This window comes from Stegostoma tigrinum, unplaced genomic scaffold (assembly GCF_030684315.1).
Source record: "Stegostoma tigrinum isolate sSteTig4 unplaced genomic scaffold, sSteTig4.hap1 scaffold_68, whole genome shotgun sequence".
Taxonomy (NCBI): Eukaryota; Metazoa; Chordata; class Chondrichthyes; order Orectolobiformes; family Stegostomatidae; genus Stegostoma; species Stegostoma tigrinum.
The window spans coordinates 907,240-933,592 of NW_026728622.1; the positions used below are offsets into that span (position 1 = coordinate 907,240).

Genomic DNA, 26,353 nt, shown 5'->3' on the forward strand with positions numbered 1-26,353 from the left:
ATTTAAAACAGACAATGCATCTCCTTTCCCTCAGTCACTGCATCCCTATTCACACAGCCACTGCATCCCAGTTCACACAGCCACTGCATCCCATTTCACACAGCCACTGCATCCCATTTCACTCAATGCTTCACCTTACACTCAGTCAGGGAATCCCATTTCCATCCGTCACGGCATTCCCATTTCACTCAGTCACTGCATCCCATTTCACTCAGTCACTGCATCCCATTTCCCAGTCACTGCATCCCATTTCCCTCAGTCACTGCGTCCCATTCCCCATAGTCACTGCGTCCCATTCCCCATAGTCACTGCATCCCATTTCCCAGTCACTGCATCCCATTGTCCTCATTCACTGCAGCCGATTCCCCTCAGTCACTGCATCCCATTTCACTCAGTCACTGCATCACATTACCCTCAGTCACTGCATCCCATTACCTTCAGTCGCAGGATCCCATTGCACACAGACACTGCATCCCATTTCCGTCAGTCACTGCATCCCATTCCCCTCAGTCACTGCACCCCAAGCCCCCTCGGGCACTGCATCCCTATTAACTCAGTCACTCCTTCCCAGAGCCTCAGTCACTGCATCCCATGTCCCACAGTAACTGCATCACATTTCCATCTGGCACTGCAGCGCATGTCACTCTGTCAGTGCATCCAATTTCCATCAGTCACTGCATCTCATTTCACTCATTAACTGCATCCCATCTCACTCAGACACTGCATCCCATTTCACTCAGACACTGCATCCCATCTCACTCAGTCACTTCATCCCATTTCCCTCAGTCACGGCATTCCATTTCCCTCAGTCACTGCATCCCATTTCACTCAGTCACTGCATCCCATTTCACTCAGTCACTGCATCCCATTTCACAGAGTCACTGCATCTCCTTTCCATCAGTCACTGTGTCCCATTTCACTCAGTCACTGTGTCCCATTTCCCATAGTCACTGCATCTCATTTCCCAGTCACTGCATCCCATTACCCTCAGTCACGGCATCCCATTACCTTCAGTCGCAGGATCCCATTTCCAACAGACACTGCATTCCATTTCTGTCAGTCACTGCATCCCATTTCCCTCAGTCACTGCATACCATTTCCATCAGTCACTGCATCCCAGTTCACTCAGTCAGTGCATCCCAGTTCACTCAGTCAGTGCATCCCATTTCCCTCAGTCACTGCATCCCATTTCCTCAGTCACTGCATCCCATTTCCTCAGTCACTGCATCTCCTTTCCACAGTCATGGCAATCCCATTTCACTCAGTCACTGCATCCCATTTCACTCAGTCACTGCATCCCATTTCACAGAGTCACTGCATCTCCTTTCCATCAGTCACTGCATCCCATTTCACTTAGTCACTGCGTCCCATTTCCATCAAGCACTGCATCCCATTTCCCAGTCACTGCATCCCATTTCCCTCAGTCACTGCATCCCATTCTCCTCAGTCACTGCATCGCATTTCACTCAGCCGATGCATCCCATGTCCCTCAGTCACTGCATCCCATGTCCCTCAGTCACTGCATCCCATGTCCCTCAGTCACTGCATCCCATTTCCCTCAGTCACCGCATCTCATTTCACTCAGTCACGGCATCCCATTTCATGCAATCACTGCATCCCATGTCCCTCAGTCACTGCATCCCACGTCCCTCATTCACTGCATCCCACGTCCCTCAGTCACTGCATCCCATTTCACCTAGTCACTGTATCGCATTTCCCTCAGTCACTGCATCCCATGTCCCTCAGTTACTGCATCCCATTGCCATCAGTCACTGCATCTCATTTCACTCAGTCAAAGCATCCCATTTCCCTCATTCACTGCATCCCATTTCCCTCAGTTACTGCATTCCATTTCACTCAGTCAATGTATCTCATTTCACTGAGTCACTGCATCCCATTTCCATCAGTCACTGCATCCCATTTCACTCAGTCACTGCACCCCAAGCCCGCTGGGGCACTGCATCCCCATTAACTCAGTCACTCCTTCCCAGTACCACAGTCACTGCATCCCATGTCCCACAGTAACGGCATCACATTTCCATCAGGCACTGCAGCGCATGTCACTCTGTCACTGCATCCAATTTCCATCAGTCACTGCATCTCATTTCACTAATTCACTGCATCCCATTTCCCTCAGTCACTGCATCCCATGTCCGTGTGTCACAGGATCCGATGTCCCTCAGTCACTGTATCCCACTTCCCTCAGTCACTGCAACCCAAGCCCGCTCGGGCACTGATTCCCTATTAACTCAGTCACTCCTTCCCAGTACCTCTGTCACTGCATCCCATGTCCCTCAGTCACTGCATCCCATGTCCCTCAGTCAGTGCATCCCATGTCCCTCAGTCACTGCATCTCATTTCAGTCAGCCACTGCATCACAGTGACTGAATCACAGTTCACTCAGTGACTGAATCACAGTTCACTCAGTGACTGAATCACAGTTCACTCAGTGACTGAATCACAGTTCACTCAGTCACTGCATCCCATTGTCCTCAGTCACTGCATCCCATTTCCATCAGTCACTGCATCCCATTTCCCACAGTCACTGCATCGCCGTTCCTCAATCACTGCATGCCATTTCACTCAGTCTCTGCAGCCCATTTCACCTCAGTCACTGCATCCCAGTACGCTCAGTCATAGCATCCCATTTCCCTCAGACACTGCATCCCATTTCCCTCAGACACTGCATCTGATTTCCATCAGTCACTGCATCCCATTTCCCTCAGTCATTGCATCCAATTTCTCACATTCACTGCATCTCCTATCCCTCATTCACTGCATGCCATTAACCACAGTCACTGCATCGCGTTGCCCTCAGTCACTGCATCACATTACCCTCAGTCAGAGCATCCCATTTCCCACATTCACTGCATCTCCTTTCCCTCAGTCAATGCGTCACATTCCACTGAGTCACTGCATCCCATTCCACAGTGTCACAGCATCCCATTTCACTCAGTGACTGCAACCCATTACCCTCAGTCACTGCATCCCATTTACATCAGTCAATGCGTCCCATTCATCTCAGTCACTGAATCCCATTTCCCTCATTCACTGCATCCCATTTCCATCAGTCAATGCGTCCCATTCATCTCAGTCACTGAATCCCATTTCCCTCATTCACTGCATCCCATTTATCTCAGTCACTGAATCCCATTTCCCTCATTCACTGCATCCCATTTCCATCAGTCAATGCGTCCCATTCATCTCAGTCACTGAATCCCATTTCCCTCATTCACTGCATCCCATTTCCATTAGTCACTGCATCCCATTTATCTCAGTCACTGCATACCATTACCTTCAGTCGCAGGATCCAATTTCCAACAGGCACTGCATCCCATTTCCGTCAGTCACTGCATTCCATTTCCCTCAGTCACTGCATCCCATTTCACCTCAGTCACTGCATCCCAGTACGCTCAGTCATAGCATCCCATTTCCCTCAGACACTGCATCACATTCCCATCAGTCACTGCATCCCATTTCCATCAGTCACTGCATCCCATTTCACTCAGTCACTGCATGCCATTTCCCATAGTCACTGCATCTCCTTTCCTCAGTCACAGTATCCCATTTCACTCAGTCACTGCATCCTATTCCCCTCAGTCACTGCATCCCATTACCCTGAGTCACAGTATGCCATTTCCCACAGTCACTGCATCTCCTTTCCCTCAGTCACTGCATCCCATTTCACGCAGTCACTGCATCCCATTTCCCTCAGTCACTGCGTCCCATTTCACTCAGTCACTGCGTCCCATTTCACTCAGTCACTGCATCCCATTTCCCTCAGTCACTGCATCCCATTTCACTCAGTCACTGCGTCCCATTTCCCATTATCACTGCATCCCATTTCCCAGTCACTGCATCCCATTTCCCTCAGTCACTGCGTCCCATTCCCCATAGTCACTGCATCCCATTTCCCAGTCACTGCATCCCATTGTCCTCATTCACTGCAGCCGATTCCCCTCAGTCACTGCATCCATTTTTTACTCAGTCACTGCATCACATTACCCTCAGTCACTGCATCCCATTACCTTCAGTCGCAGGATCCCATTTCCCTCAGTCACTGCATCCCATTTCCCTCAGTCACTGCATCCCATTTCCCTCAGTCACTGCATCTCCTTTCCACAGTCACGGCAATCCCATTTCACTCAGTCACTGCATCTCCTTTCCATCAGTCACTGCGTCCCATTTCACTTAGTCACTGCGTCCCATTTCCATCAATCACTGCATGCTATTTCCCAGTCACTGCATCCCATTACCATCAGTCACTACATCCCATTACCCTCAGGCACTGCATCACAGTACGCTCAGTCACAGCATCCCATTTCCCTCAGACACTGCATCCCATTCCCATCAGTCACTGCATCCCATTTCCCTCAGTCACTGCATCCCATTTCACTCAGTCACTGCATGCCATTTCCCATAGTCACTGCATCTCCTTTCCTCAGTCACAGTATCCCATTTCACTCAGTCACTGCATCCCATTCCCCTCAGTCACTGCATCCCATTACCCTAGTCACAGTATGCCATTTCCCACAGTCACTTCATCTCCTTTCCCTCAGTCACTGCATCCCATTTCCATCAGTCAATGCGTCCCATTCATCTCAGTCACTGCATCCCATTCTCCTCAGTCACTGCATCCCATTTCACTCAGTCACTGCATCACTTTTCACTCAGTCACTGCATCTCATTTCCGTCAGTTACTCCATCATATTTCCATCAAACAAGGCATCTCATTTCACTCAGTCACTGCATCGCATTTCACTCAGTCAGTGCTTCCCATTTCACTTAGTCACTGCATGTCATTTCACTCAGTGACTGCATCCCATTTCCCTCAGTCACTGCGTCCCATTTCACTCAGTGATGCGTCCCATTTCACTCAGTGACTGCAACACATTTCACTCAGTGGCTGCAACACATTTCACTCAGAGACTGCATCCCATTTCCCTCAGTCACTGCATCCCATTTCACTCAGTCACTGCATCACATTTCACTCAGTCACTGCATCACATTTCACTCAGTCACTGCATCACATTTCACACAGTCACTGCATCACATTTCACACAGTCACTGCATCACATTTCACTCAGTCACTGCATTCCATTTCCCTCGGTCACTGTTTCCCGTATCTCACAGGCGCTGCATTCAATTTCCCACACTCACTGCATCCCATTTCCCATAGGCACAGCATCTCCTTTCCCTCAGTCTCTGCATCGCATTTCACTCAGTCAATGCTTCCCATTTCCCTCAGTCACTGCATCTCTTTTCACTCAGTCACTGCATCTCATTTCACTCAGTCACTGCATCCCATTTCACTCAGGCACTGCATCCCATTTCACTCAGGCACTGTATCCCATTTCCCTCACTCACTGCACCCCAAGTCCGCTCGGGCACTGCATCCCCATGAACTCAGTCACTCCTTCCCAGGACCTCAGTCACTGCATCCCATTTCCCTCAGTCACTGCATCTCCTTCACCACAGTCACTGCATCCCATTCCCCACAATCACTGAATCCCATTTCCCTCATTCACTGCATCCCATTTCCATCAGTCACTGCATCCCATTTATCTCAGTCACTGCATCTCATTCCCCACAGTCGCTGCACCCCATTCCCCACAGTCACTGCATCCCATTCCCCACAGACACGGCATCCCATTCACTTGAGTCGCAGCATCCCATTTCAAACAGACACTGCATCTCCTTTCCCTCAGTCACTGCATCCCTATTTACACAGCCACTGCATCCCAGTTCACACAGCCACTGCATCCCATTTCACACAGCCACTGCATCCCATTTCACACAGCCACTGCATCCCATTTCACTCCATGCTTCACCTTACACTCAGTCAGGGCATCCCATTTCCATCCGTCACGGCAATCCCATTTCACTCAGTCACTGCATCCCATTTCACTCAGTCACTGCATCCCATTTCACAGAGTCACTGCATCACATTACCCTCAGTCACTGCATCCCATTACCTTCAGTCGCAGGATCCCATTTCCCTCAGTCACTGCATCCCATTTCCCTCAGTCACTGCCTCTCCTTTCCACAGTCACGGCATTCCCATTTCACTCAGTCACTGCATCCCATTTCACTCAGTCACTGCATCCCATTTCACAGAGTCACTGCATCTCCTTTCCATCAGTCACTGCGTCCCATTTCACTTCGTCACTGCGTCCCATTTCCATCAATCACTGCATCCCATTTCCCAGTCACTGCATCCCATTACCATCAGTCACTACATCCCATTACCCTCAGTCACTGCATCACAGTACGCTCAGTCACAGCATCCCATTTCCCTCAGACACTGCATCACATTCCCATCAGTCACTGCATCCCATTTCCATCAGTCACTGCATCCCATTTCACTCAGTCACTGCATGCCATTTCCCATAGTCACTGCATCTCCTTTCCTCAGTCACAGTATCCCATTTCACTCAGTCACTGCATCCTATTCCCCTCAGTCACTGCATCCCATTACCCTGAGTCACAGGATGCCATTTCCCACAGTCACTGCATCTCCTTTCCCTCAGTCACTGCATCCCATTTCCCATAGTCACTGCATCCCATTTCAAACAGTGACTGCATCCCATTGCCAACAGTCACTGCAATCCATTTCCAACAGTCACTGCATCCCATTTCCAAGAGTCAGTGCATCCCATTTCACTCAGCCACTGCATCCCATTTCCCTCAGTCACTGCATCCCACTTCACTCAATCACTGCAGGACATTTCACTCATTGACTGCATCCTATTTCACTCTGACACTGCGTCCCGTTTCCCTCAGTCACTGCATCCCATTACTGTCCGTCACTCCATCCAATTACTGTCAGTCACCGCATCCCATTTCCCACAGTCACTGCATCCCATTTCACTCAGTCACTGCGTCCCATTTCACTCAGTCACTGCATCCCATTTCCCTCAGTCACTGCATCCCATTTCACTCAGTCACTGCGTCCCATTTCCCATAGTCACTGCATCCCATTTCCCAGTCACTGCATCCCATTTCCCTCAGTCACTGCGTCCCATTCCCCATAGTCACTGCATCCCATTTCCCAGTCACTGCATCCCATTGTCCTCATTCACTGCAGCCGATTCCCCTCAGTCACTGCATCCATTTTTTACTCAGTCACTGCATCACATTACCCTCAGTCACTGCATCCCATTACCTTCAGTCGCAGGATCCCATTTCCCTCAGTCACTGCATCCCATTTCCCTCAGTCACTGCATCTCCTTTCCACAGTCACGGCAATCCCATTTCACTCAGTCACTGCATCTCCTTTCCATCAGTCACTGCGTCCCATTTCACTTAGTCACTGCGTCCCATTTCCATCAATCACTGCATGCTATTTCCCAGTCACTGCATCCCATTACCATCAGTCACTACATCCCATTACCCTCAGGCACTGCATCACAGTACGCTCAGTCACAGCATCCCATTTCCCTCAGACACTGCATCCCATTCCCATCAGTCACTGCATCCCATTTCCCTCAGTCACTGCATCCCATTTCATTCAGTCACTGCATGCCATTTCCCATAGTCACTGCATCTCCTTTCCTCAGTCACAGTATCCCATTTCACTCAGTCACTGCATCCCATTCCCCTCAGTCACTGTATCCCATTACCCTAGTCACAGTATGCCATTTCCCACAGTCACTTCATCTCCTTTCCCTCAGTCACTGCATCCCATTTCCATCAGTCAATGCGTCCCATTCATCTCAGTCACTGCATCCCATTCTCCTCAGTCACTGCATCCCATTTCACTCAGTCACTGCATCACTTTTCACTCAGTCACTGCATCTCATTTCCGTCAGTTACTCCATCATATTTCCATCAAACAAGGCATCTCATTTCACTCAGTCACTGCATCGCATTTCACTCAGTCAGTGCTTCCCATTTCACTTAGTCACTGCATGTCATTTCACTCAGTGACTGCATCCCATTTCCCTCAGTCACTGCGTCCCATTTCACTCAGTGATGCGTCCCATTTCACTCAGTGACTGCAACACATTTCACTCAGTGGCTGCAACACATTTCACTCAGAGACTGCATCCCATTTCCCTCAGTCACTGCATCCCATTTCACTCAGTCACTGCATCACATTTCACTCAGTCACTGCATCACATTTCACTCAGTCACTGCATCACATTTCACACAGTCACTGCATCACATTTCACTCAGTCACTGCATTCCATTTCCCTCGGTCACTGTTTCCCGTATCTCACAGGCGCTGCATTCAATTTCCCACACTCACTGCATCCCATTTCCCATAGGCACAGCATCTCCTTTCCCTCAGTCTCTGCATCGCATTTCACTCAGTCAATGCTTCCCATTTCCCTCAGTCACTGCATCTCTTTTCACTCAGTCACTGCATCTCATTTCACTCAGTCACTGCATCCCATTTCACTCAGGCACTGCATCCCATTTCACTCAGGCACTGTATCCCATTTCCCTCACTCACTGCACCCCAAGTCCGCTCGGGCACTGCATCCCCATGAACTCAGTCACTCCTTCCCAGGACCTCAGTCACTGCATCCCATTTCCCTCAGTCACTGCATCTCCTTCACCACAGTCACTGCATCCCATTCCCCACAGTCACTGAATCCCATTTCCCTCATTCACTGCATCCCATTTCCATCAGTCACTGCATCCCATTTATCTCAGTCACTGCATCTCATGCCCCACAGTCGCTGCACCCCATTCCCCACAGTCACTGCATCCCATTCCCCACAGACACGGCATCCCATTCACTTGAGTCGCAGCATCCCATTTCAAACAGACACTGCATCTCCTTTCCCTCAGTCACTGCATCCCTATTTACACAGCCACTGCATCCCAGTTCACACAGCCACTGCATCCCATTTCACACAGCCACTGCATCCCATTTCACTCCATGCTTCACCTTACACTCAGTCAGGGCATCCCATTTCCATCCGTCACGGCAATCCCATTTCACTCAGTCACTGCATCCCATTTCACTCAGTCACTGCATCCCATTTCACAGAGTCACTGCATCACATTACCCTCAGTCACTGCATCCCATTACCTTCAGTCGCAGGATCCCATTTCCCTCAGTCACTGCATCCCATTTCCCTCAGTCACTGCCTCTCCTTTCCACAGTCACGGCATTCCCATTTCACTCAGTCACTGCATCCCATTTCACTCAGTCACTGCATCCCATTTCACAGAGTCACTGCATCTCCTTTCCATCAGTCACTGCGTCCCATTTCACTTCGTCACTGCGTCCCATTTCCATCAATCACTGCATCCCATTTCCCAGTCACTGCATCCCATTACCATCAGTCACTACATCCCATTACCCTCAGTCACTGCATCACAGTACGCTCAGTCACAGCATCCCATTTCCCTCAGACACTGCATCACATTCCCATCAGTCACTGCATCCCATTTCCATCAGTCACTGCATCCCATTTCACTCAGTCACTGCATCCCATTTCACAGAGTCACTGCATCACATTACCCTCAGTCACTGCATCCCATTACCTTCAGTCGCAGGATCCCATTTCCCTCAGTCACTGCATCCCATTTCCCTCAGTCACTGCCTCTCCTTTCCACAGTCACGGCATTCCCATTTCACTCAGTCACTGCATCCCATTTCACTCAGTCACTGCATCCCATTTCACAGAGTCACTGCATCTCCTTTCCATCAGTCACTGCGTCCCATTTCACTTCGTCACTGCGTCCCATTTCCATCAATCACTGCATCCCATTTCCCAGTCACTGCATCCCATTACCATCAGTCACTACATCCCATTACCCTCAGTCACTGCATCACAGTACGCTCAGTCACAGCATCCCATTTCCCTCAGACACTGCATCACATTCCCATCAGTCACTGCATCCCATTTCCATCAGTCACTGCATCCCATTTCACTCAGTCACTGCATGCCATTTCCCATAGTCACTGCATCTCCTTTCCTCAGTCACAGTATCCCATTTCACTCAGTCACTGCATCCTATTCCCCTCAGTCACTGCATCCCATTACCCTGAGTCACAGGATGCCATTTCCCACAGACACTGCATCTCCTTTCCCTCAGTCACTGCATCCCATTTCCCATAGTCACTGCATCCCATTTCAAACAGTGACTGCATCCCATTGCCAACAGTCACTGCAATCCATTTCCAACAGTCACTGCATCCCATTTCCAAGAGTCAGTGCATCCCATTTCACTCAGCCACTGCATCCCATTTCCCTCAGTCACTGCATCCCACTTCACTCAATCACTGCAGGACATTTCACTCATTGACTGCATCCTATTTCACTCTGACACTGCGTCCCGTTTCCCTCAGTCACTGCATCCCATTACTGTCCGTCACTCCATCCAATTACTGTCAGTCACCGCATCCCATTTCCCACAGTCACTGCATCCCATTTCACTCAGCCACTGCATCCCATTTCACTCAGCCACTGCATCCCATTTCACTCAGCCACTGCACCCCATTTCACTTGGCCACCGCATCCTAGATCACACAGTGACTGCATTACAGTTCGCACAGACACTGCAGCCCATTTCACACAGTCACTGCATCCCATTACCCTCAGTCAGAGCATCCATTTCCCTCAGTCACTGCAGCCCATTTCACTCAGTCACTGCATCTCTGTTTCCTCAGTCACAGCATCCCATTTCCATGAGTCACTGCATCGCATTCCCCTCAGTCACTACATCGCATTCCCCTCAGTCACTGCATCCCATTTCCATCAGTCATGCATCCCATTTAGCTCAGTCACTGCATCCCATTTCACTCAGTTACTGAATCCCAGGTCACTCAGTCACTGCATCCCAGGTCACTCAGTCACTGCGTCCCATTTCAGACAGTCACTGCATCCCATTTCACCAAGTCACTGCTGCCCATTTCACTCAGTCACTGCGGCCCATTTAACAGTCACTGCATCCCATTTCCACAGTCACTACATCCCATTCCCCTCAGACACAGCATGCTATTTCCCACAGTCACCGCATCGCCTTTCCTCCGTTACTGCATCCCATTGCAGTCATTCACTGCATCCCATTGCACTCAGTCACTGCATCCCATTTCACTCAGTCACTGCGTCCCATTTCAGACAGTCACTGCATCTCCTTTCCTCAGTCACTGCATCCCATTTCACCAAGTCACTGCATCCCATTTCCAAGAGTCAGTGCATCCCATTTCACTCAGCCACTGCATCCCATTTCCCTCAGTCACTGCAACCCACTTCACTCAATCACTGCAGGACATTTCACTCATTGACTGCATCCTATTTCACTCTGACACTGCGTCCCGTTTCCCTCAGTCACTGCATCCCATTACCGTCCGTCACTCCATCCAATTACTGTCAGTCACCGCATCCCATTTCCCACATTCACTGCAGCCCACTTCACGCAGTCACTGCATCCCATTTAAGAGTCACTGCATCCCAAAACCGTCAGTCACAGCATGCCATTTCTCTCAGTCACAGCATGCCATTTCCCACAGTCACTGCATCTCCTTTCCTCTCAGTCACTGCATCCCATTAACCTCAGTCACTGCATCCCATTAACCTCAGTCACAGCATCCCATTTCACTCAGTCACTGCATTCCATCTCCCACCGTCACTGCATCCCATTCGCCACAGTCACCGCATCCCATTTCCCAAATACACAGAATCACCTTTCCCTTAGTCACTGCCTCCCATTACCCTCAGTCACAGCATCCCATTTCACTCAGTCACAGCATCACATCTCCATCAGTCACTGCATCCCAGTTCACACATTCACTGCAGTCCATTTCACTCAGTCACTGCATCCCATTTCACTCAGACACTGCAACCCAGTTCCCACAGTCACTGGATCCCATTTCCCTCAGTCACTGCATCCCATTAGACATAGTCACAGCATCCCAGTTTACTCAGTCACTGCAACCCAGTTCAATCAGTCTCGGCATCCCATTCCCCTCAGTCACTGCATCCCATTACCCTCAGACACAGCATGCCATTTCCCACAGTCACTGCATCTCCTTTCCATCAGTCAACGCATCCCATTTCCATCAGTCACTGCATCCCATTTCCATCAGTCACTGTATCCCATTTCCCTCAGTGACTACAACCCATTTCCCGCAGTCACTACAACCCATTTCCCGCAGTCACTGTATCCTATTTCACTCAGTCACTGCATCTAATTACCCTCAGTCACTGCATCCCATTACCCTCAGTCACTGCATCCCAGTTCACACAGTCACTGCATCCAATTTCACTGAGTCACTGCATCCCGTTTCACTGAGTCACTGCATCGCATTTGTTGTTCTCATGTATTTCCAATGCAAAATTTTACCAAGTTTTGATTTTCAATTTTGATTACATGTGTCTCCTCTATTCTATAAGATGCTGCAATAAACTCAAATTTGACGAATCATAATTCAACCACCATTACCGACAGAGTTAATTTCATCAAACAGATCCAATTAGAATTGTCACATTCCCAAATCCTGATTCAAGTTTTTCTAATTATGGGCCACGTGGTTAAGAAAAAAGACACTTAGAATCAGAGAGATGTACAGTCGGGAAACAGATCCTTTGGCCCAATTTGTCTATGTTGACCGGATATCCTAAATTAATTTAGTCCCATTTGCCAGCATTTGGCCCATATTCCTCTCAAGCCATCCTATTCATATACCCATCCACATGCCTTTTAAACGTACAAGCCTCCACCACTTCCTCTGGCAGCTCACTCCATACATGCACCACTATGAAAAAAATCCGGTCCATTTTAAATCTTCCCTCTCTCATTTTTAACCTATTCCCTCCAGTTTTGGATTCCAGCAACCCGGGGAAAAGATCTTGGCTGTTCGCTCTATCCATGTCCCTCGTAATTGTATAAACTTCGATATGGTCAGCCCTGAACTCCAAAGTTCCAAGAAATAGCTGCCTGTTCAAGCCCACGGTATACCTTCAACCTCCAATGCTCATAACATCCTTGTAGATCTTCTCTGAACACTTTCAAGTTTACAACATACAAGAATACAGCGCAGAACAGGCCCTTCGGCCCTCAATGGTGCGCCGACATCCTTCCTCTCGCAAGGAGACCAAAATCGATTGCGGTATTCCAAAAGCAGCCGAACCAACGTCCTATATGGCTGCTAAGTGATCTCCCAACTCCTATTCTCAATGCACTGACCGATAAAGGCGAGCACACCAAATGTCTCCTTCATATCCTTTCTACCGGTGGCTGTACTTTGATGGAACTACGAAACTGCACTCCAGCGTCTCTTTATTAAGCAACACTCCCCACAACCTTCAGTGTATACGTGCTGCCCTGATTTGCCTTTCCAAAATGTAGCACCTCACATTTAGCTAACCTCAACACCATCTGCCATTCCTCAGTTTATTGGCCCTTGTCAATGTCCCATTGTATTCTGAGGTGACCTTCTTGGCTGGCTACTACACCTTCAATCATTGGGAAACTTACTAACCACACCTTCTATTTTCATATCCAAATCATTGCATCACTTCAACTCCCCCTCCCACTCCCTGAATGACATGTCCATCCTGGGCCTCTTCCAGTGTCACAACCAGACCACCCAGAAACTGGAGGAGCAGCACCTCATATTCCGCCTCGGGAGCTTCCAACTCAATAGCCTCAATGTGGACTTGGCCACCCTCAAAATCTCCCCACCCGCCAGCCTCATCCCAAGACTAGTTCCTCCCCTCATCCCCGCCTCCATGACCTGTCCGCCTTCTCTCCCACCTATCCACTCCTCCCACCTCACTGACCAACTCCCACCACTGCTTGGAATTATTCTTCTTTTCACACTTCATCACCTCGACGTTATTTCTAAAATCTATTTTCCAATTGTTGGAAAAAGTGAGATAAAGAGAAGTAAAAGAAGTTACATTCTTACCACTCGGGAAATCTCTGAATATTCTTCTGTTGAAAGGCCGCCAAGGAACGATGCAATTCTTTTGTCACAAACGCTGTGAGGGAGACATCTTTTTCGGTTCCACTAACTCCACCCTAAGGAAGACAAACCCATGTAACATATCTAGTGACTTAAAGCATACTCTATTGTTGCCCAAGGTGGAGAGCTGGATGAACACAGCAGGTCAAGCAGCATCAGAGAAGCAAGAAAGCTGATGTTTCGGGACGAGACCCGACTTCAGAAAATTGGCGCTGGAGAATCTGAGATAACAAGGTGTAGAGCCGGATGATACTGCTTGGCCTGCTGTGTTCATCCAGCTTTACACCTTCTTATCTCAGATTCTCCAGCATCTGCAGTTCCTACTACCTCTATTGTTGCCCTTTCACTTTACTGAACTAATATGAGCCAGTAGTTTTGTTTAGGCTCGTGTAATCTTACGGTTATTGGCCTGTACAAAATCCTGAATTAATTTTGATTGACTGACGGGAGGAGAGATGAATTTTATAGAAATTTTTGTTTTCTACCAATTTGCAGAGGGCATCGTGGGCGATTGAAGGACAGTGTTATTATCCTCCAGGTCTGTGGACTGCATCGTTACCAACTTGCCTATTTGCATATACATAAAATATTCATTATGTACCAATGAAACATAATAAACCAATATTGCGTACTAAAAACAACGCTCACATATCAATGGAAATTTAAATATTTATCATAGAGTTTGAAGGATTGAATTCAATGATACAAAGCAAAAACCAGTGAAGATGAGGGCAGTTGGTCAGCACTTTTGCCACTAAGTGGAGGTTGGCAATTTGAGGCCACCCAGGAACAAGCAAGCTCTGTCTAACTCCAAGGGCAGCACGGTGGCTCAGTGGTTAGCACTGCTGACTCACAGCGCCAGGGACCCAGGTTCGATCCCACCGTTGGACGATCTTCTGTGCGGAGTTTGTACATTCTGCCCATGCCTGCATGGGTTCCTGCTGGGTGCTCTGGTTTCCTCCCACAGTCCAAAGATGCGCAGGCTCAATGTATGGGCCATGCCAAACTTGCCCATTGTGTTTAGGGATGTGTAGATTAGGTGTGTTAGTCATGGGAAATGTAGGGTTACTGAGGAAAGGGTCGGGGGATGAGTCAGGGTGAGACGCTCTTTGGAGGGTGACCGTGGACTTCTTGGGTCAAAAGGGGCTTGTTTCCACACCGTAGGGATTCTATGATATGGAAGTATCTTTTGAAGTGGACATTCGTGGGTGTGCTATAACAGAGACCTTGAAATACTGCACAACAAATATTTGGAACTAGACTGTCAATTCAGACAGAGCATCAAAAAAGGTCATGGAAGTTGTCACTGATATAAAGCAAGATTGATGAAAATCCAGCAGGAAATGGTGTCAAAAGGCACAGTATCTTTTATTCATCTCCAGTTATTTTGTCCAAGGCACTGGATGCTGGCAGGATTGAAACATTTAAGAAATGCTTCACAAATCACATATAAGGACCTGCACATCTTTGAACAATGGGAGGAAACTGCAGCACCTGGCGGAAGCCCCTCGCAGACGCGGGGAGGACATGTCAATTCCACACAGATAGTTACCCAAGACTGGAATTTCAATTGGCTCCCCAGTGCATGAGCAGCTCTGACCACTGAGCAACTACCTTGCCCAGAAGGGGTTTTATAAGCGCATACATTATTTCCATTAAGACAGATCCAATCCTCTATGTCCAATCAAAATAACATCTTGTAGATATCATGACAACAATCATAAATGATTTTGAACAAGTAAATCAAAAAACTTGAAATAGTTTCCAAGCCTAAATACTACATATGTTGCAGTTAAGATGAATAGCACAACAACAAAAAGGCCATATTTTATGTGACGATCGGTAACACTTGAAAACTTGCAACAATTTGTCGCCAGTAGTGCTCTGAAGTGGCTTGATGGTGCACTCCTTCATTCACTGGAATGTAACTCCAAAGATCACAAATTCTCCTTCAATACCGTGTTTTAACAGTGACTGCATCAACCTGTGTTTATGGGCCTGACTGGAAACCCACACAACATGCATAAACAAAAAAAAATCTAAGGTGATAGGAGAAAAAAATGTATGTATGCAACGTCTTTGAAAAGCAATTATTTGTAGCAGCTGCAAGCCCATAAGGAATCTCGTTTCGCAGATTATATTCATTTGCACTGCAGGTCATGCCAGTCAGAATCAGTTTTCGTTTCATGACAGATAACTAAAATGTCCATTACAATGAACTTTGGTTGATCAGAAGATTTTAAGTAAGGGCTATGTCTTGTGTGAGCTGATGGCATGAGGGGATGGAGAAGGTACATGCACTGCTGGCATCTTGACACCATTGAATGAGCAAGCGTGGACGCAAAGGTTGTAACAGGTAACAATTGTACAGGCAATATCTTTTGAGCTCCTTCCCAGCAGGCCTGTAATACTCTAAAGCTGTGCTAGACCCTCACTTCCTCCACCTTACGTACGCTGCCTTTTCTTTTTGACAAGAAGCACCTCTGTACCCGTCATCCAAGGCTCCTTAATCTTACCCCTTCTACCCTGTCTCAGAGGAACAAATTTATACATCACTCGCAACAACTGCTCCTTGAACAGCCTCCACATGTCTGCTGCGCCCTTTCTGTGGAACAATTGCTCCCAATCTGTACTTCCCAACTCCTGTCTGACAGCATCATAGTTTCCTTGACCCCAGTGAAATATCTTCCCCTGGTAACTGCTCCTTTCCCTTTCCATGGCGATGGTAAATGGGAGGCTCTTGCGGTCACTGTCGCCAAAGTGTTCTCCCACCACGAGATCTGACACGTGTCCTGGCTCATCCCCAGCACCAAATCCAAAATGGCCTCCTGCCTCGTCGGCCTATCCACATACTGAGTCAGGAAACCCTCCTGAACACACCTGACAAAAACGGCTCCATCCAAACCATCTGCACTAAGGAGGTTTCGATCTATATTGGGAAAGTTGAAGTCACCCATAACAACAACCCTGATAAGTTTGCACTTTTCAACAATCTGCCGGCCAATGAGTTCTTCGATCTCCCAACTGCTATTTGGGGTCTGTAGAAAACCCCCAGTGAAGTGACTGCTGCCTTGCTGTTCCGAACTTCCACCCACACTGACTCAGTCGACAAACCTTCCTTGGCAACCTCAGCCCATACAACCGCAGTAGACGAGTCCTCAAAGGTTCTTTCAGCCGCCGTTATACTGTCCTTGACCAACAAAGCCACACCTCCCCCTCTTTTACCACCTTCCCAGACCTTAATGAAAGATCTAAACCCGAGAACCTGCAACATCCATTCCTGACCCTGCTCTATCCAGGCCTCCGAAATGGCCACAACATCGAAGTCCCAGGTACCTATCCAAGCTGCAAGCTCACCTACATTATTCCGGATACTCCCGGCATTAAAGTCGTCACACTTCAATCCAGCTTGCTGTCTGCCAGCACACTTCTGTGACAGTGAGGTCCTGACCATGTCCTCCCTATGCTCATCCTCCTGTGTACTAGGACTACACCTCAGTTTCCCAACCCCCTTCTGAGCTCGTTTAAATCCAACCGAATGGCACGAGCCAATTTCCCACCCAGGATATTCGTGACATCACAGACCCTGGCACCTGGTAGGCAACACACCAATCGTGAGTCTCTTTCGTTCCCGGCAAATCTTCTATCAGTGCCTCTAACTACTGAGTCCCCAATGACTATCACTCTCTTCCTATCCCCGCTTCCCTTCTGTGCAAGAGGGACAGACTCTGTGCCAGAGACCTGCACCCTACTGCATACCCCTGCTAAGTCATCCCCCGGAACAGTATCCAAAATGGTATACTTGTTTTTCAGGGGAGCTACTGCAGGGGATTTCAGGGGAACGACCACAGGAGAAGGTTAGTCAAGCTACACCGAGTAAACGTGCATTTTTGGCTGAAGAAACATGTGTTTCAATGTGAGCTAATGGAAGAAGCCATGGAGTCAATGCTAAACATTTCGACAATAAGACAACCATTCTTGAAAGCAGCAGACAGCGTGAAAAAGAAATGAGCTGCTTTAATATCCACTTAAAATTTATGTGGAATATCAGATGGAATTTTCTTATTGACTCCATTGTGCAATCATGTCAATCTAAAAATGTTAACTGCATTAATTAATACTAACCAGAAACGGACTTTGTAGTAAATGGTTTGACGATTTTCTGTATCTGGAACATCCCTTTTCCTTCTCCAACGAAGATCGTACCAACCTATGGTACCAAACTGTGAGTCAAACGGATGGGACACATAATCTTTCAATTCCTCATCAAAACAGTCTAATCGTATGGTTCTGTGCAATAAAAGAGAAAGAATAAACATGTTTCCCACAATTTTGCTGATGTTTACGAACAGAACGCTCAAATTCAAAAAGTTTGGGCTGGCATGTCTGCTTCCTCCAGCCTGTTTAAACTGTTCCATTCAATGTGAAATTTGTGCTAAGTTTTAGCACACAGGTCTATGTGATCTGCGCCACCACCTTCTATTAGTCATACATGCTTTCCCCCTCTTCCTGTAATACATTCTTTGAAGTGTTCAATGAGATTTTGATTTTAAATCTTATTGTCATATTCTTTTGATTCTCAAGCATCAATGAATCTGATGTTGCCGCCATTCCATGCAGTGCACAGCACGTCAAACAGGAGTCTTACTCTTGCCATGAGCACTGAGGTAGTATGGGGTCACAACTGTCTCATAGTTCGGAATGAAATTCTCCATATAGGGCTATGAAGAGTCATGCAGTTAATTTTATTTGACATGCTATTTCTTTTCTTCACAAATATGCTGGATTTAAAGTGATCTTCACACTCATTTAAAATGAATTCAATATCCAACCATCTGTAAAACTAGCATATCCAAATTTTAATTTGAGTTCAGTGTTACACAAATATATGACTTTTTTAAAAATTATGTTCGAGTCAACATTAACATTTCATTCCCTGACAGCGGGTGAACTTACTTTTAAACTCCAATTTTCCTTCGGTATTAATGGAGAGATGAGCCTTTTTGCAAGCACCGAAAGTCTCCACCAGTTTAAGCTAAAACTTGCGAAACTGTAAGTTTCACAAATATGTTCCGATTAAACACTAATTCCTATTGAAGCAGTATGAGCTAAATTCATTCAACTGGACAGCAAAAACGGTCAAGATTTTAAAAGCAAGCAACTATTTTGAAGTCACTCTTCGAACTAAATTCCATCTTGGTGTGTGAGAGTCCATAGGTTCCTCACTCTCAACGAACCATTCAACTGTCATGCAATTACTGAAACACACAGACAAAAAACATCAATGTTAACAGTCACTAAGATTTTGAGAGTGATTTGGAATTCGTATTCAATACCCCCTGGGGAAAATCTGTTCCAATCTGGATAGTACTCACTTATTACCATCCCACCTACCTTCCCCAGCACCTCCTCCCCCTCCACGCTATTTGTTTCTGAGCTCCCTTCCACCCTCCATTTCTCAGGAAGGGTCCTGACCCAAAACCTCAACTTTCCTCAGCCTCTGATGCTGCCTGCCCTGCTGTGTTCCTCCAGCTCCACAATGTGTTATCTCAGACACCAACATTGGCAGTTCTTACTATCTGGATAACTCATTCTCACCTTGTAACAAGTGATTTATACTCATTATCTTTTCAGATTACGCATGTACATGTATATACATAAATATACATATTGCACTTTTATGCCTGAACCACTAACCGAGAGGATATTTTAAAAGAGTCTCTTCATATCTGCATGAAAGAGAAATCATCAAGGTCATAACTTTCATTTCAGGAACAACTCGAACATTCAAAGTACTCACAGTCAGTGTCCCATTTCCTTGACCAGTCAATTTGATGTGAATCTTTCTTCCAAGTGGAAACTATAACAGCAATTATATTTGAGAATCAAACTCTTCATTGCATCACCAATATTTCCTTGTCTGTTTGAAACGTAAGATAATGAAATCATCATGGACAGATTGGCCAACAGTGTAATTTAATGTGTGTTATGGCAACTCAAAATCACAACCATTGAAGTGATCTTTAAAAAGCTGTTGTTATACAACAGAACACTTTTTGAGATGCAGTGATGAACATACTTCCTGAGATGCAAATAATATATGCCAAATTAATTCCAAAGAATACCTTTACAATGAAAAAGAAGCTAAAAATCTCTTTACATTGCGAAGCTTGTCAGATTGCTATTAGTCAATGGAAATCGTTCAGAACAATTATTTATTCCCAGATGAAAAGGAAGTGTATACATTTCATGACAACAAAATGTGAGGCTGGATGAACACAGCAGGCCAAGCAGCATCTCAGGAGCACTTTTGTCCTCCTGAGATGCTGCTTGGCCTGCTGTGTTCATCCAGCCTCACATTTTGTTGTCTTGGATTCTCCAGCATCTGCAGTTCCCATTATCTCGTATACATTTCATTTTCACATCTTATCCAAGAGAGAAAAAAAAAACACCTTCATGAATGCATTGTCAAACAAGAAGACTCACAAAAAAAGCCATTTGGCCCATTGAATATTCCTCCATCATTCGGTGAGATCATGGTTGATCTCATTACATTTATCATGACACAGCACTTCCACCAAACCCTCCTTATAGCTAATACATTCCGATCCAAGTAACATCCCGGTAAATCTCTGTTTCTGGGCCATACCTTGTCTTTCTAAATATTTTTTCAGTCATCTGCAAATTTAGCCACAGCACATGCACCTCTTTCCTCCAAGTCATTAATAAACAAGCACAAGAGCTGTGGTTCCTTCAGCGCGACCTCATTTCTTACTGACAAGCCAACCCTGGCATCTCTGTCCATTTGTATCGGAGATAATGGGAACTGCAGATGCTTCAGAATCCAAGATAACAAAGTGTGGATCAGGATGAACACACAGAAGTAGAAGGGTCTCGGCACAAAACGTCAGCTTTTACGCTCCTGAGATGCTGCTTCGCCTGCTGTGCTCATCCAGCTCCACACTTTGTTATCTCTGCCCATTTGCCTGTTCTTTCTATCGGACATGAATCATTGGCTATTTCGTTCCCAACACTTATCCCCTAACAACCACCTCTCTGTGATACCCAGAGTGATGTATCTGTCAATTTCAATCTGCACCACAAACTCATTCACTTTGTTTCATACACTCCCTGCAATTCAATACAAGATCTTCAGTCTGGCATTTACAGCCACCCTTCTTGTCTGCTGCAGCTGAAGTGAGACTCCTGACCATTTCCATACTTTTTGTCCTATTACTTGCTCTGGAAACTTTGCTGAGCACTTACCAGCTTCTAACCTTTTCCACAATTTTCCATGCAACTGAGCTCACCCACTCCACACTTTTTATTTTAACGCCCTAGCCCCAGGCCTAGCTCTGTATTTTGCGAGGATACTTGTCCCAATATGATTCTCGTCGAGCCTATAACACCAGAACGACTCCCTCCTTCCCCGTACCGATGCCAATGTCCCATGAATTCAAACACATTTCTGCCAGGCCACCATTTGAACAATGTACATCTATAATTATGTTCACACCGTGCCAAATTGCTCAGATAATAATCCAGAGATTATTACCATTCTGGTTCTGCTTTCTCACCTCAGCACCTCGGTGCTCATAATCCCTCAGGAGAACCTCTTTCCTCTTTCTTCCATATCAATGGTACCTGTGTGGACCACGATAGCTGGATTTCTACTCCTCCCACTTCAAGTTCCTTTGTAGCCGAGATGGAATATCCTGAACCTGGGCACCAGGCAGGCAACACTACTTTTGAGACTCTCGAACCTGGTCACAACGAACAGTGTTCATTCCCCTAACTATACTACCTCTGATTATAACTACATTTCACTTTTTATCCCCTCCTGAATGTCTCACCTATACCACAGTGCTACAGTCAGTTTACTCATCTTCCCTATACCCTGCACTCTCATCCACACAGGAAGAAAGAATCTCAAACCTGTTCGATAAGATCAAAGGCCAAGGTTCCTTCTGCACTACATCCTGGATCCTTCCACCTGCCCTGTTCTTTGTCATTGGCCACTGACCGAGTTTCAGCTAGTTAATCTAAGGTGTGTGACTGCCTCCCTGTGCATTCCCTGGTAACTCTGCCCCACATGATTTGTTGATTGGTCAAAACTGAGATTCCAGTTCATCAACCCTAAGCTGGAGTATGGGGCCTGACCACTCGCCCGTCATGTAGGTACAAATCATCATCTGGCCTGGCATCTCCATTTCAATTACTTCGCTCTTAATTTGATTTGAAAACATTCTGGTCTTTTAGTTTGTAGCCTGTAAATATTTCTCCGATTTACTTTCAATCTGAAAGCTACCGATAATAGATTCTTAAACCAGTAGCGATCACCAACCAATGAACCTGGTTCACCCTCTCGGTCCCTGATTCTGGCTTCAATTCACCCTGTCTGAAAAAAAAATGCCAATGAACTATCAGGCAAAAAAAGCAAGCAAATGGCACCTCTTACACTCTGCACTGACTTACCGCATTGCCACCAAGTTCCCCAAAATATATATTCACTTGGTGCATTTCACTCGAGATGTGATCTCTTCTTCCAGAACATGCAAAGCATACTGATCCATAGCAATATACTATCTTCAAAACCTCAGCTCTTAGCTTATTACTTTTGTGTACATTCTCAATGCTTTCTCCAAGTCCAAACACAACACATTTACTGGTTTTCCTCTGTTAATTCTCCTCCCAAAACTTCCTCCAAAAACCCAAACAAATTAGCCAGACATAATTTCTCTTTCATCAGGCTATGGTGATTCTGTTTGATTAGATTATGATTTTCCAAATGTCCTGCTATTATTTTCTTCATAGTTGATTGCCACACATTTCCAACAATATTAGACTGGTTCGGTTGTAGTTATCTTCTTTTTGCCTCTCTCCTTTTTAAATAGGGACATCACATCAGCATTTTTCCAGCCCTCAGATGCTTCTCGAGACTCTGAACCTTTTTGGGAAATTACAGTCAATGCATATACCGACTCTGAAGCTCATTGTTTAGAATCTTAGAAAGTCAACCATCACGGCGAAGAGTCCAATCTGCTTTCACTCCATTAGATTGTCTACTACAACTTCTCTCATGGTAGTGATGGTGTGGTAGTGATGTGTTTAATTCCTCCCTGTATTCTTTAGTCATAAGGGGATCCTTGAAGTATCTTCCACTGTAAAGGCTACCCTTTTCTCATTGTCGTTGTTCCTTGATTTAAAAATTAACCTGGCCATCTCAGCCGAGCATATAATTAATGGCATTACCTCTAAAACCTTCTCTGCTAAAGTGTTCAATAGATTGCTACAACCTGAAAGAAGTAATTCTTCCCCTAAATTAATTGGCAACCAATTTGAAAATGTGGCCTCTGGTCGTAAAATCTTTCACAATATTAAGGGAGTGCTGCACTGTCACTGGAGGCCCCAAACCCCACCTCTTCCTCCGGTACATTGATGACTGTATCGGTGCCGCCTCTTGCTCCCCAGAGGAGCTCAAACAGTTCATCCACTTCACCAACACCTTCCACCCCAACCTTCAGTTCACCTGGGCCATCTCCAGCACATCCCTCACCTTCCTGGACCTCTCAGTCTCCATTTCAGGCAACCAGCTTGTAACTGATGTCCATTTCAAGCCCACCGACTCCCACAGCTACCTAGAATACACCTCCTCCCACCCACCATCCTGCAAAAATTCCATCCCCTCTTCCCAATTCCTCCGCCTCCGCCGCTTCTGCTCCCACGATAAGACATTCCACTCCCGCACATCCCAGATGTCCAAGTTCTTCAAGGACCGCAACTTGCCCCCCACAGTGATCGAGAACGCCCTTGACCGCATCTCCCATATTTCCCGCAACACATCCCTCACACCCCGCCCCCACCACAACCGCCCCAAGAGGATCCCCCTCGTTCTCACACACCACCCCACCAACCTCCGGATACAACGCATCATCCTCGGACACTTCCGCCATCTACAATCCGACCTCACCACCCAAGACATTTTTCCATCCCCACCCCTGTCTGCTTTCCGGAGAGACCACTCTCTCCGTGACTCCCTTGTTCGCTCCACACTGCCCTCCAACCCCACCACACCCGACACTTTCCCCTGCAACCGCAGGAAATGCTACATTTGCCCCCACACCACCTCCCTCACCCCTATCCCAGGCCCCAAGATGACATTCCACATTAAGCAGAGGTTCATCTGCACATCTGCCAATGTGGTATACTGCATCCACTGTACCCGGTGTGGTTTCCTCAACATTGGGGAAACCAAGCGGAGGCTTGGGGACCGCTTTGCAGAACACCTCCGCTCAGTTCGCAACAAACAACTGCACCTCCCAGTCGCAAACCATTTCCACTCCCCCTCCCATTCTTTAGATGACATGGCCATCATGGGCCTCCTGCAGTGCCACAATGATGCCACCCCAAGGTTGCAGGAACAGCAACTCATATTCCGCCTGGGAACCCTGCAGCATAATGGTATCAACGTGGACTTCACCAGTTTCAAAATCTCTCCCACCACATCCCTAAACCAGCCCAATTCGTCCCTTCCGCCCACTGCACCACACAACCAGCCCAGCTCTTCCCCTTCACCCACAGCATCCCAAAACCAGTCCAACCTGTCTCTGCCTCCCTAACCTGTTCTCCCTCTCACCCATCCCTTCTCCCACCCCTAGCCGCACCCCCATCTACCTACTAACCTCATCCCACCTCCTTGACCTGTCCGTCTTCCCTGGACTGACCTATCCCCTCCCGACCTCCCCACCTATACTCTCTCCACCTATCTTCTTTTCTCTCCGTCTTCAGTCCGCCTCCCCCTCTCTCCCTATTTAACCCTCACCCCATCCCTCTCTCTGATGAAGGGTCTAGGCCCGAAACGTCAGCTTTTGTGCTCCTGAGATGCTGCTTGGCCTGCTGTGTTCATCCAGCCTCACATTTTGTCATCTTGGATTCTCCAGCATCTGCAGTTCCCATTATCTATGGTGATTCTGTTTGATTAGATTCTGATTTTCCAAATGTCCTGCTATTATTTTCTTCATAGTTGATTGCCACATATTTCCAACAATAGATGTTACGTTGTTTCGGTTGTAGTTATCTTCTTTTTGCCTCTCTCCTTTTTAAATAGGTATGTCACATCGGCAGTTTTCCAGCCCTCAGATGCTTCTCTGGAATCTAAACCTTTTTGGGAAATTACAATCAACGCAGACACCGACTCTGAAGCTCATTGTTGAGAATCTTAGAAAGTCAACCATCACGGCAAAGAGTCTAATCTGCTTTCACTCCATCAGATTGTCTACTGCTACTTCTCTAATGGTAGTGATGGAGTGGTAGTGATGTGTTTAATTCCTCCCTGTATTCTTTAGTAATAAGGGGATGCTTGAAGTATCTTCCACTGTAATGACTACCCCTTTCTCATTTTCACTGATAATGGGAACTGCAGATGCTGGAGAATCCAAGATAACAAAGTGTGAAGCTGGATGAACACAGCAGGCCAAGCAGCATCTCAGGAGCACAAAAGCTGACGTTTCAGGCCTCGACCCTTTTCTCATTATCATTGTTTCTTGATTTAAAAATTAACCTGGCCGTTACAGCCTAGCATATGATTAATGGCATTACCTCTAAAACCTTCTTGGCTAAAGTGTTCAATAAATTGCTGCAACCTGAAAGAAGTAATTCTTCCCTGAATTAATGGGCAACCAATTTGAAAATGTGGCCTCTGGTCATAAAATCTTTCACAAATGGGAGTAATCTCTACGGATATACACTATCAAGCCTCTTAAGAATCTTACATGTTGAAAAAATAAGATTTTTTCAATCTTATAAACGCCAATGAACGTAGTCCCAGCCTGCCCAACTTTCCTAAGCATAGCAATCCCCGACGCCATTTCCGAAATCAACCCAGTCAACATGAGGTGTATGGCATCCGCGGCATTCGCTCTGTGGCCGTACATGACTTGTCAGTTACCATCCTGCTGCTACGACTCTACTTCTATTTACGATGCAGTCCTCTGTCCATCCGAACAAACTACCCTTGAACACATGGGCTCTTTTCATTTGAGACACCTTATGAGCTGTACCTTATCAAATGCTTTGTTGAAATCTCAATGGACTACATCAACTGGTGGTCCTTCATCAGTAATGTTTGTTTCCTTCTCAAAGCACTGTAGCAAGTTTGTCAAGTATTATTTCCCCTTTATGAAAGGATGTTAACTCTGTAGGATGTTATAGCACACTAAGTACCCTGTTATTTCATCTTTCATTGCCGGCATGAACATCTACCCAGGTTGACCTAAATTGGCAATACTGGCTTGCTATTTTGTCGAAGTATCTTTGTAATAATGGTGTTATGTTCACAATCCTTCAATCCTCTGAGAATTTTCCACAATCTAAGGATTCTTGGAACATTATCATCAGTGCCTCCATTGTATCTGTAGCTGCATT

The 26,353-nt window shown here is 46.6% G+C and overlaps 1 long non-coding RNA gene across 1 annotated transcript in view; it reads right to left on the bottom strand.

Moving 5' to 3' along the window:
• LOC132209153 (uncharacterized) overlaps positions 1 to 26,353 on the bottom strand; it is a 1,475,533-nt gene that overhangs the window by 888,747 nt on the left and 560,433 nt on the right. The gene's annotated exons all lie outside the window — the stretch shown is intronic.